General features: G+C 46.9%; 1 protein-coding gene across 18 annotated transcripts in view; it reads right to left on the bottom strand.

Moving 5' to 3' along the window:
• The window catches only part of ST6GAL1 (ST6 beta-galactoside alpha-2,6-sialyltransferase 1), a 113,376-nt gene that overhangs the window by 96,591 nt on the left and 8,815 nt on the right, over nucleotides 1–7,970 (bottom strand). The window contains exon 1 of one of the 18 annotated variants that reach the window (XR_011529390.1): nucleotides 3,310–3,385. The exons of 16 other annotated variants lie outside the window; for them this stretch is intronic. The gene's annotated coding sequence lies outside the window, so the exon portion shown is untranslated. Of the gene's footprint in view, nucleotides 1–3,309; nucleotides 3,629–7,970 lie in introns of those variants that run through there. One more of the 18 variants, XM_070583378.1, reaches the window with a different exon arrangement.

Genomic DNA, 7,970 nt, shown 5'->3' with positions numbered 1-7,970 from the left:
AATAGGAGTAGACACAATTCATCATCCACAGTAATAGGCAGAAAGCAGAATATATGGGCATAGATTTGGTGGTGGAAAGGTGTGAAAGTTCTCCTCTGATTGCCATTATTTTTTCAGGTAGGTGAGAAACAAGGTTCTGACCGAGAGTCAGGATGGGAAAGGAGGAGTTCAAGGTTTGAAGAGAAAGAAGATGTGGAACAGTCATCTAGATGAGAGAGAACTGCAGGGGTTCCCAATGAAGGCTGCCCCGTTGGAACCAACTGCAGGGCTTTCAAAAAGGATACTGATGCCCAGGTCCACTCCACAAAGACTCTGATTTCATTAGTTTTGGGTGGAATTCAGACAGCAGAACTTTTTTTAATGTCCCCCTGGTAATGCTAACAGGAGCCAAAGCTGAGAACCACTGGACCAAGGAAATGGAGAAAGATGATCTGACGGACAACCCCAAAGTCCACACAAGGATCACGATCCTGAACTAGGGCGGGACCAGTCAGGATGGTCATGCTTTTCCACGGCCAGAGTCAGCTGTGTGGAGCAGGCACGGTGGAGAGAGACAGTTGGATTTAGCCACAGTTAAATGAGACACCTGTGCAGCACATAACATGTGTGGACGTGGTAAGAGTTAAGTAAATGAAAGCTGCTATATTTATTTTTATCACCAGCTAAGTGACATACACCATCTTTCTAGAAAATATAACTTTGTTTTTATCTCATCCAGATGATTCATCCAATTTGTGTACATCATAGGGTTTTGAAGTCGTTTGCAGACAACTGAAACCACAAATGTGTATCTTTGAATATCAAGGAGGTCTCGTCTAGTTCTTTCTTTTGTGACATTGAGCACTGCACATGGCATCACTGGGCTTCCTAACAACTGCAGAATTCGCTGGTCACCCCTCCCACCCACTCTCCCCATGTCTCAATTTAATAACCACCGTTCTGTGCCAGTGTTTTGTGAAGGCTTCTCCAGTCGACACTACCTGGAGCCTGCATTTTATTAGGTTCCACAATTACCAGGTAATTCCTGTCTGGTAATCTGTACTACTCCCTCTGGGGAGGTCCACCCCGGATCCTAGCCCTGAGCTTGGAGAGATCTCTGTGATGACAAGTGCCACCTCAACACCCTGTTCCCCAAGCAAGCCTGGCGGGGTTCCTGTCCATGTCCACCCACCTGCTGGAAAAAGACTGCAGACTCCATCCTGAGCTAAACCGCGTGGGCTTGAATGCCGGCAGAGGGTGTAAACCCCGTGGGCTCACCTGTTGCGGGAGCCCCTACTGTCAGCTCCTGCCCCCCACTAATGGATGGATCTAATGCCATATCTCAGTTGTAAGCCTCTTTCTATCTGCCCCTGCTGTTCTCCCCACCCCTCCCCACCCTAACTGGCTGGAAAACTCCTCCCTCAGGGGTCTCACTTCTTCTTCCCTGACCCCGCACTGCCCCTGCCTCTTGCCCGGGCAGCAACTCATGCAGCTCCCCTTCATCTGGGCCCTGATCACACACGCCCGTCTCTCCTCCTGGACGGGGCTCCTCCAGGGAGAGGCTGGAGCTCCCGTATCTTCTAGCAGAGTGGCTGGCCCACTAGGTGACCCATAACTGAGAATGACCATTAACAAGTGCTATGATATTAAAAATAGCTACCATGTATTGCTCACTAATTCTGCGCCAGTACCAGGTGAAGAAGCACTATACGGTCCTCACACTAATGCTGTGAGATAGGAATGATTAATACAGGTGACAGATGAGAACCTGAGAGTGCGAGAAGTTAAGTTCCCAAGTTCTCAAAGCTGAGAAGTGGCACATCTGGAATGAAACTCAAGTCTGTCTGGCTGCAAAGCGTATGGCTTTTTTCTCCCATATGACAAGCGCTCTCTGAGAAAGGTGACCCTGTAGATGGTGACGGGGAAGGCAGAGAGTTGCCTCCACTGTGAGTCACCTGGACTGGCTAGGGAGACAAGGATAGGACTTGTGCAGAAGCATTTCCCTGGGAGGTGCCTTCCATCCACCTCCTCCCTACCTGTTCTTTCCTGTCCTCCAAATTTACAGGCCAAAATAAGATGTTCATTGTGTAGAGCATAAAAGGAACTGCCACAAGCCCTCTGGCAGGCAGCATCTTCTGGAGAATTATTCCTCACACTGTCATTAACCACCCCCAGCCCAGGCCCTGGGCCAACATCCTCCCAACACCAAACAATTGACAAAGCTCAGATACAGGATGATTCAGCCTAACTGCTTTTGTGGGAGCTCCCTCAAGGCTGTCCTCCCTCTCTTACCTGGGACAAAGCCCTATGACCCTAGTTCCCAAGAGGATAATGAAAAGAAGAGCCAAGTGCCAAATCTGCCTCCCCGCCAGGGCTCAGCTCCACGGAGCAGTGGAGAGAATATTCCCTGTTTCATCTTCTTCTTGGCTCTTACTCCCAAGACTGGAAGTGACAAGTAGAAAAAGAACTGTCCAGTGGGGCAGGAGGGCAGAGTGTTCCCCACTACAGGCTCCTGAAGCCCCCACTGTGCTCACACACCTTGACCCTCCCTGGAGAGCAGTGCTCATGCTCACTGGTGGTGGAATGCGTCCTGGTCTCAGTGGGCAGATGGCGAGCATCGGGAAGGCTGAGCTCACTCCATGAGGCCTCCGAAGGGCTGGGCACTGCACTGGGCCCCGGCTGTGCAGAGAAGCCAGTCAGCATCTTGCCATCCAGGAGGCTACTGTCGAACATGGCTAACTCCATATAACATAGTAAGCACAGGGTAAGAGACAGAAGGTCTTCTCTTTCCTCCAGGTGCTATGAATTTGAGGGGCTCATCCCGAGTGATGCTGAGCTAAGGCTGTGTCATCATAGCAGAGACCAGCGGGATGAAGAATGACTGATCTCTTCAGCAGTAAGGAGAAGCTTGGCTCTCTAAAACCCCACTCATCCACCACACACACCACACACACACATCACAGGGCTTTTGGATCCCTAGTGGCACATCAGGCCCTATCCAGACCCAGAACAATCCAGATCCTTCCTGGAGCCAAGGTAAGTCGCCCCAGGCCACTCTAGCTCAGGGCTGAGGTCTGGCTGCCAGCCCATGGTGATGTGCTGTGTCAGAGCCCACTTCCTTAGAGGCCAGGCCCTGCCGTGTCCTCATCAGTACTCCTGGAGAATAAAGACTGCTCCAGAGTCCCTGACAACTCTGTCTCTCCTGTCCCTTTTCCAGACCATGAGCCTGTACCAGACAGACCTGGCAGAGGCCTGCTCGCCTGGCAGCTCGACATTCCTTCCTGTAGCCTAGCACGTCTGGAACACCCTCCTCTGCCCAGTATAACTCACCAAGCTGTTGACAGCTGTCCCGACTCAACTCTCTGGCCCAGACTTTCCCAGCAACCAGGAAGGCAGGCAGGAGCCTTCTCTAGCCCGGCGGTGATGAAGCCAGCCCGAGTGCCTGCCTCCCTCCCACTCCACTGCCTCCCACCACAGCCCCCAGCTGGTTATCTGAGTCAGGAGAGCACAGCTTCTTGCCTGTTGACCAAGTTGTTTGTTGCAAGCCTGCAGGGACCCCGTCCACGCCTGTGGGAGTTTTTACAGACACCTGTGGGTGCTCTAACAGATGTCTGTAAGTTCTCAGAAGAGCAAGGGCTCTGTCAGCAACAACAAACCCTTCTGTGTGGCTCTTTTATACTCTCTCATCTTTTCACATCTATGATCTAATTTGAACATAAAAACAAATCTGAAGGTAGCCAGTCCCACGATTATGATCCCCTTTCATGGATAAAGAAATTCAAATTAGGATTAAGTAGCTCGGGGCCCCACAGCTGCTGGACAGCAGAGTATGAACCATAATTTAGCCTTTCGTATTTCCCTAAAAGCTTACCTATAAAATTTACATGTAAAACATATTTACATTTCATAGGTCCATATATATGTAAATATATAAAACATTTACCTATGAAAATATTTTTGTATTTATTTGTATTTTTATATTTTACGTTTCACAAAGGTGGCTAGTTCAGGTCTTCTGTGCACTGCAAACCATAGCACAGCAGAGAAACCATGGGCTTTGGCGTGCAAGCAGCTCGGGGGGTTCAAATCATAGTCTCACCACTGTGTGAATTTGGGCAGATAAATCTCTCTCTTAACTTCAGTTTCCCCATCTGTCCAGAAGGGATCATTTTACCCATTCTACAGGGTTGTTGGGCAGCCTATGGATATGTGTGTGTCATCCCTGGAACACGATGGGCACTTAAGGAACTCTAGCTACTCTTTCATTCATCCTTTGTTGTCCAACCATAACAAATGACTCACGGTTACCCAGATGTGCCGCATACTTTCACTCCTCCAAGTTTGTGTTCCCGCTGCCCCGTACGCCAGGAATGTCCTTTCTTGACCTATCAGAATTCTTCTCATCCTTCAAAATCCAGTTCAAATTTGTCTCCTCTGTGAAAGCTTCCCCATTGTCCTCTGGGCCCCAACACCCCATTGGTCATCTGATTGACAAGTGTTTTGTTGCTCCTAGAGTCCAGTGTTTACATAACTGACTCACCAACTTCCCCATGAAAAACCAACGTCTTGCTCATCTATTTCTATCTCCCATCTCGCTCTCCACACTCTGAGGATTAGTATTTAATGAGACCTTTTATTTTATTTTGTTTTTAAAGATTTTATTTTTCCTTTTTCTCCCCAAAGCCCCCCAGTACACAGTTGTATATTTTTTTAGTTGTGGGTCCTTCCAGTTGTGGCATGTGGGACACCGCCTCAGCTTGGCCTAGATGAGCAGTGCCACGTCCACGCCCAGCATCCGAACCGGCGAAACCCTGGGCCACCAAAATGGAGCGCGCGAACTTAACCACTCGGCCACGAGGCAGGCCTCTAATAACACCTACTAGATTAGCCTTACTGGTTTTGTTCACTAAGATCAGCTCATTATTTTTTTTAAAAGATCAATCAATGCAAAAAATTATATAGAGCTAAAAGTCACCCAAGATCCCTCCCTTCTTCACGTCTCTACATTAACGTATGGATACAAGTGTGGAGGATAAAAGAAAGCATGAAAGCAGGATGCATGGAATTGTTTAATATAATAAGTATTCTTTATTTTTAAATTTTATTTTATGTTACTTTCTCATAAAAGTAAAACAAAGATGAACTTTGAATAAATGTTTTCCACCAAAACAGATATTATTTCCTTAAAGATCCCACCAAGTTTAAGAAAAAAATTAATTGAAAGGTTGAAGCCCTCACTTTAACACCATTTAGACAGTCTGAGAGGGAAAGCTCCTCCCACCTCTCCCATCAGCTCTCCATCCCCGATACATTCTTTTCACTTCATCACATTCTATTCCTTAGCCTCACTGCCCACCCTTGCTTAGCTTTTCTCTATTTGAGTGGCTCAAGGGCTCACCAAATGACCTTCAACCACGCCTCATTAAGTGTGCTTTTGATTAATCTTTTTCATCATCAAACAAGTTTTCCAGAAGGGCTCATATGTGCTATATTCCCTGAGTTCTTGCACATATGAGAATGGCTACCTGCCTTATCCTTGCAGAGTGATTTAACTGAGCATAAAAGTCTCCAGTCACTCTGCCTTTCCCTCAAAACTCTGTATGTTCTCAAGTTTTTCTTCTGCTGCAGATGATGTCTGAGGCCAACATGACCTTTTCCCATGCCATTTGGAGATGAATGGCTCCCAATATCCATTTTCTTCATCTTCCTTTTGGTAACACAAGGCCTTCCCCAAACCGGAGTTGTAAGAGGGCACACAGGCACCCAGCTGGAGACATCTTCCCAGCCTCCTTTGCAGCCAGGTGTGTCCATGTGACTGAGTTTCGGTCAACGGAGCATGAGGAGAAGTGACTTGGGGCCTCCACAGATACCCCAGTTACCCTTCTGAGGGATTATGTTTCTAGGACCTTTAGATCTCTGATTAATTTCTTTATCTTTTTTTCTCAGCACGTACTGTGATTTTCCTTGAGCCTTCCCTCTCTGTTAGTAATCTAATTTTCAATGGATTCTACTTTGTTCCTTTATTAACTTTTTCTCTAATGATATTTGTATCCTCAATTTTTTCCTTAGCTCTGTAATTGCCCTTTTTATTTCATTCTGTAGTTTCATCATCTTGTCTTTGAGCGCTCAATTGATGATTTTCAACAAACTTTATTTTGAGTGAATGAACGATACCCTTACTGCCTCTCCAACCCAAGAACGAACTCTGACCCAGAAATTCCCTTTGCGGGGGGAGGGGTGTGAGGAGAGTAGATCAAAGGTATCTCATTTATCATTGGGTGGGACAGAATAATTTTACTCATATATCATGACTTCTACTTTCCCGATGCCACTCATCCTCAAAGGGACAGCTCCAGGCCCACCTGCTCCAGACTCTTCCAGCCCACACTGATAGCTCCCTCTCCACTCCCCAAAGGGCTTCTCTGAACTAAAGGATTCATAGGTAATGCCTGAGCTACTAAAGGAACCTGGGACTCTTGAGAAAGGGGATGAATCTTCTCCTTCTCCCTTGTCACACACGATTGGGCACATAAAGGTTTTCTTTGAAGATTTCTGGACTACTGATTTTCTGAATAAAAAGGAGGGCAAAAACGAGAACCAAGACTCAGAAGAGGCCTTCAACACCAGATCCATGGTCCCAATGTAAGCCATGAGTCAGCTGAAAGGAAGAGGATTCAGCCAGGGTATTACCCTTGAAAGATTAATAGAGAAGGAACAAGCACCTTAGCCAGCAAGCCAGACCTTCCCAACCTGTCCCTGCAGGTACTGTTGTGGGGGCTGAGCAGGCCCACATTCAAGTCCAAGCACCTCAACTGACTTGCCATCAGACTGCGAATAAGTCACCAAACCTCCTTCTGCCTTTGGTTTCCTCATTTATCAAATGGTGGTGATAACAGCACATGCCACATAGGGACGTTATGACAATTACATGAGATAAGGTGTGTAATGGTTCCAGCCCCATCTCCCACTACTTCCTGCCTTATGTGTTCTTCTCCGGGAACATCAACCTGCTAGTGGTTCCCTCGTACACGCAGCGAGCCATTCTTCACACCACACCTTCGCTCCTACAGCCCCTTCTCCTTCAAATGCCCTTTTCCCAGAGGCTAACAGCTACTGCCCTCTAGGACCCAGCTTAGGTATCACCTCCTGCAGAAAGCTTTCCCAAATTCACTGTACCTTCTTCCCAACCTCTGTGTACAGCCAAATCATAATATTCATCACACTATGTTGTAATTAATACCTGCGTGTCCACCTCCAGCTATGTTCTTGAAGGAACAGAACTATAGGAATAGTTAAGTCTATGTTCTAAAACTGAGGGGCCGACCCCGTGGCCAAGTGGTTAAGTTTACAAGCTCCACTTTGGCGGCCCAGGGTTTCACCAGTTTGGATCCTGGGCGCTGACATGGCACCGCTCATCAGGCCATGTTGAGGCAGCATCCCACATGCTACAAGTAGAAGGACCCACATCTAAAATATACAACTACGTACCGGGGGGATTTAGGGAAAAAAAGCAAGGAAAAAAAAAAAAGATTGGCAACAGTTGTTAGCTCAGGCGCCAATCTTTAAAAAGAAAAATATGAGCATTGTGCCTGGGCTACAGCAAGCACTCAATGTTTGTTGAATGCATGAACAAAGCAAGGACTCAGAAAAGAGGAAGAGGGTGACAGAGGAAGTTTGTCTGCCACTTACTTCCAAGGCCTCGCTAGTCACACTGAATATGTGTGTACATATCTACAATGTGTGTTTTTTATGTATATATTTCCAACGCCTAGCACATAATAGCCATTCAACAAATATTTAATGAGCAAATTAACATTGAATAAACTTTATAAGAGAAGAAACTGTTTAATTGCCTAGAAGCACAGCTGCAAGATAAGCCCTTAACAACGCCGATAGTGAGTTCCATTTATAAGCTAAAGGCAGTTACGGTGGCCAAGCAGTAGTGCTCACCAATCTGTGGCCATGCTCACTACCAGTGTGCTTGTTCCCAG

Source organism: Equus przewalskii, chromosome 18, assembly GCF_037783145.1.
Source record: "Equus przewalskii isolate Varuska chromosome 18, EquPr2, whole genome shotgun sequence".
NCBI classification, from domain to species: Eukaryota; Metazoa; Chordata; class Mammalia; order Perissodactyla; family Equidae; genus Equus; species Equus przewalskii.
The sequence above is the reverse complement of the archived record's forward strand: the minus strand, read 5'-3'. Positions and strand labels throughout refer to the sequence as shown.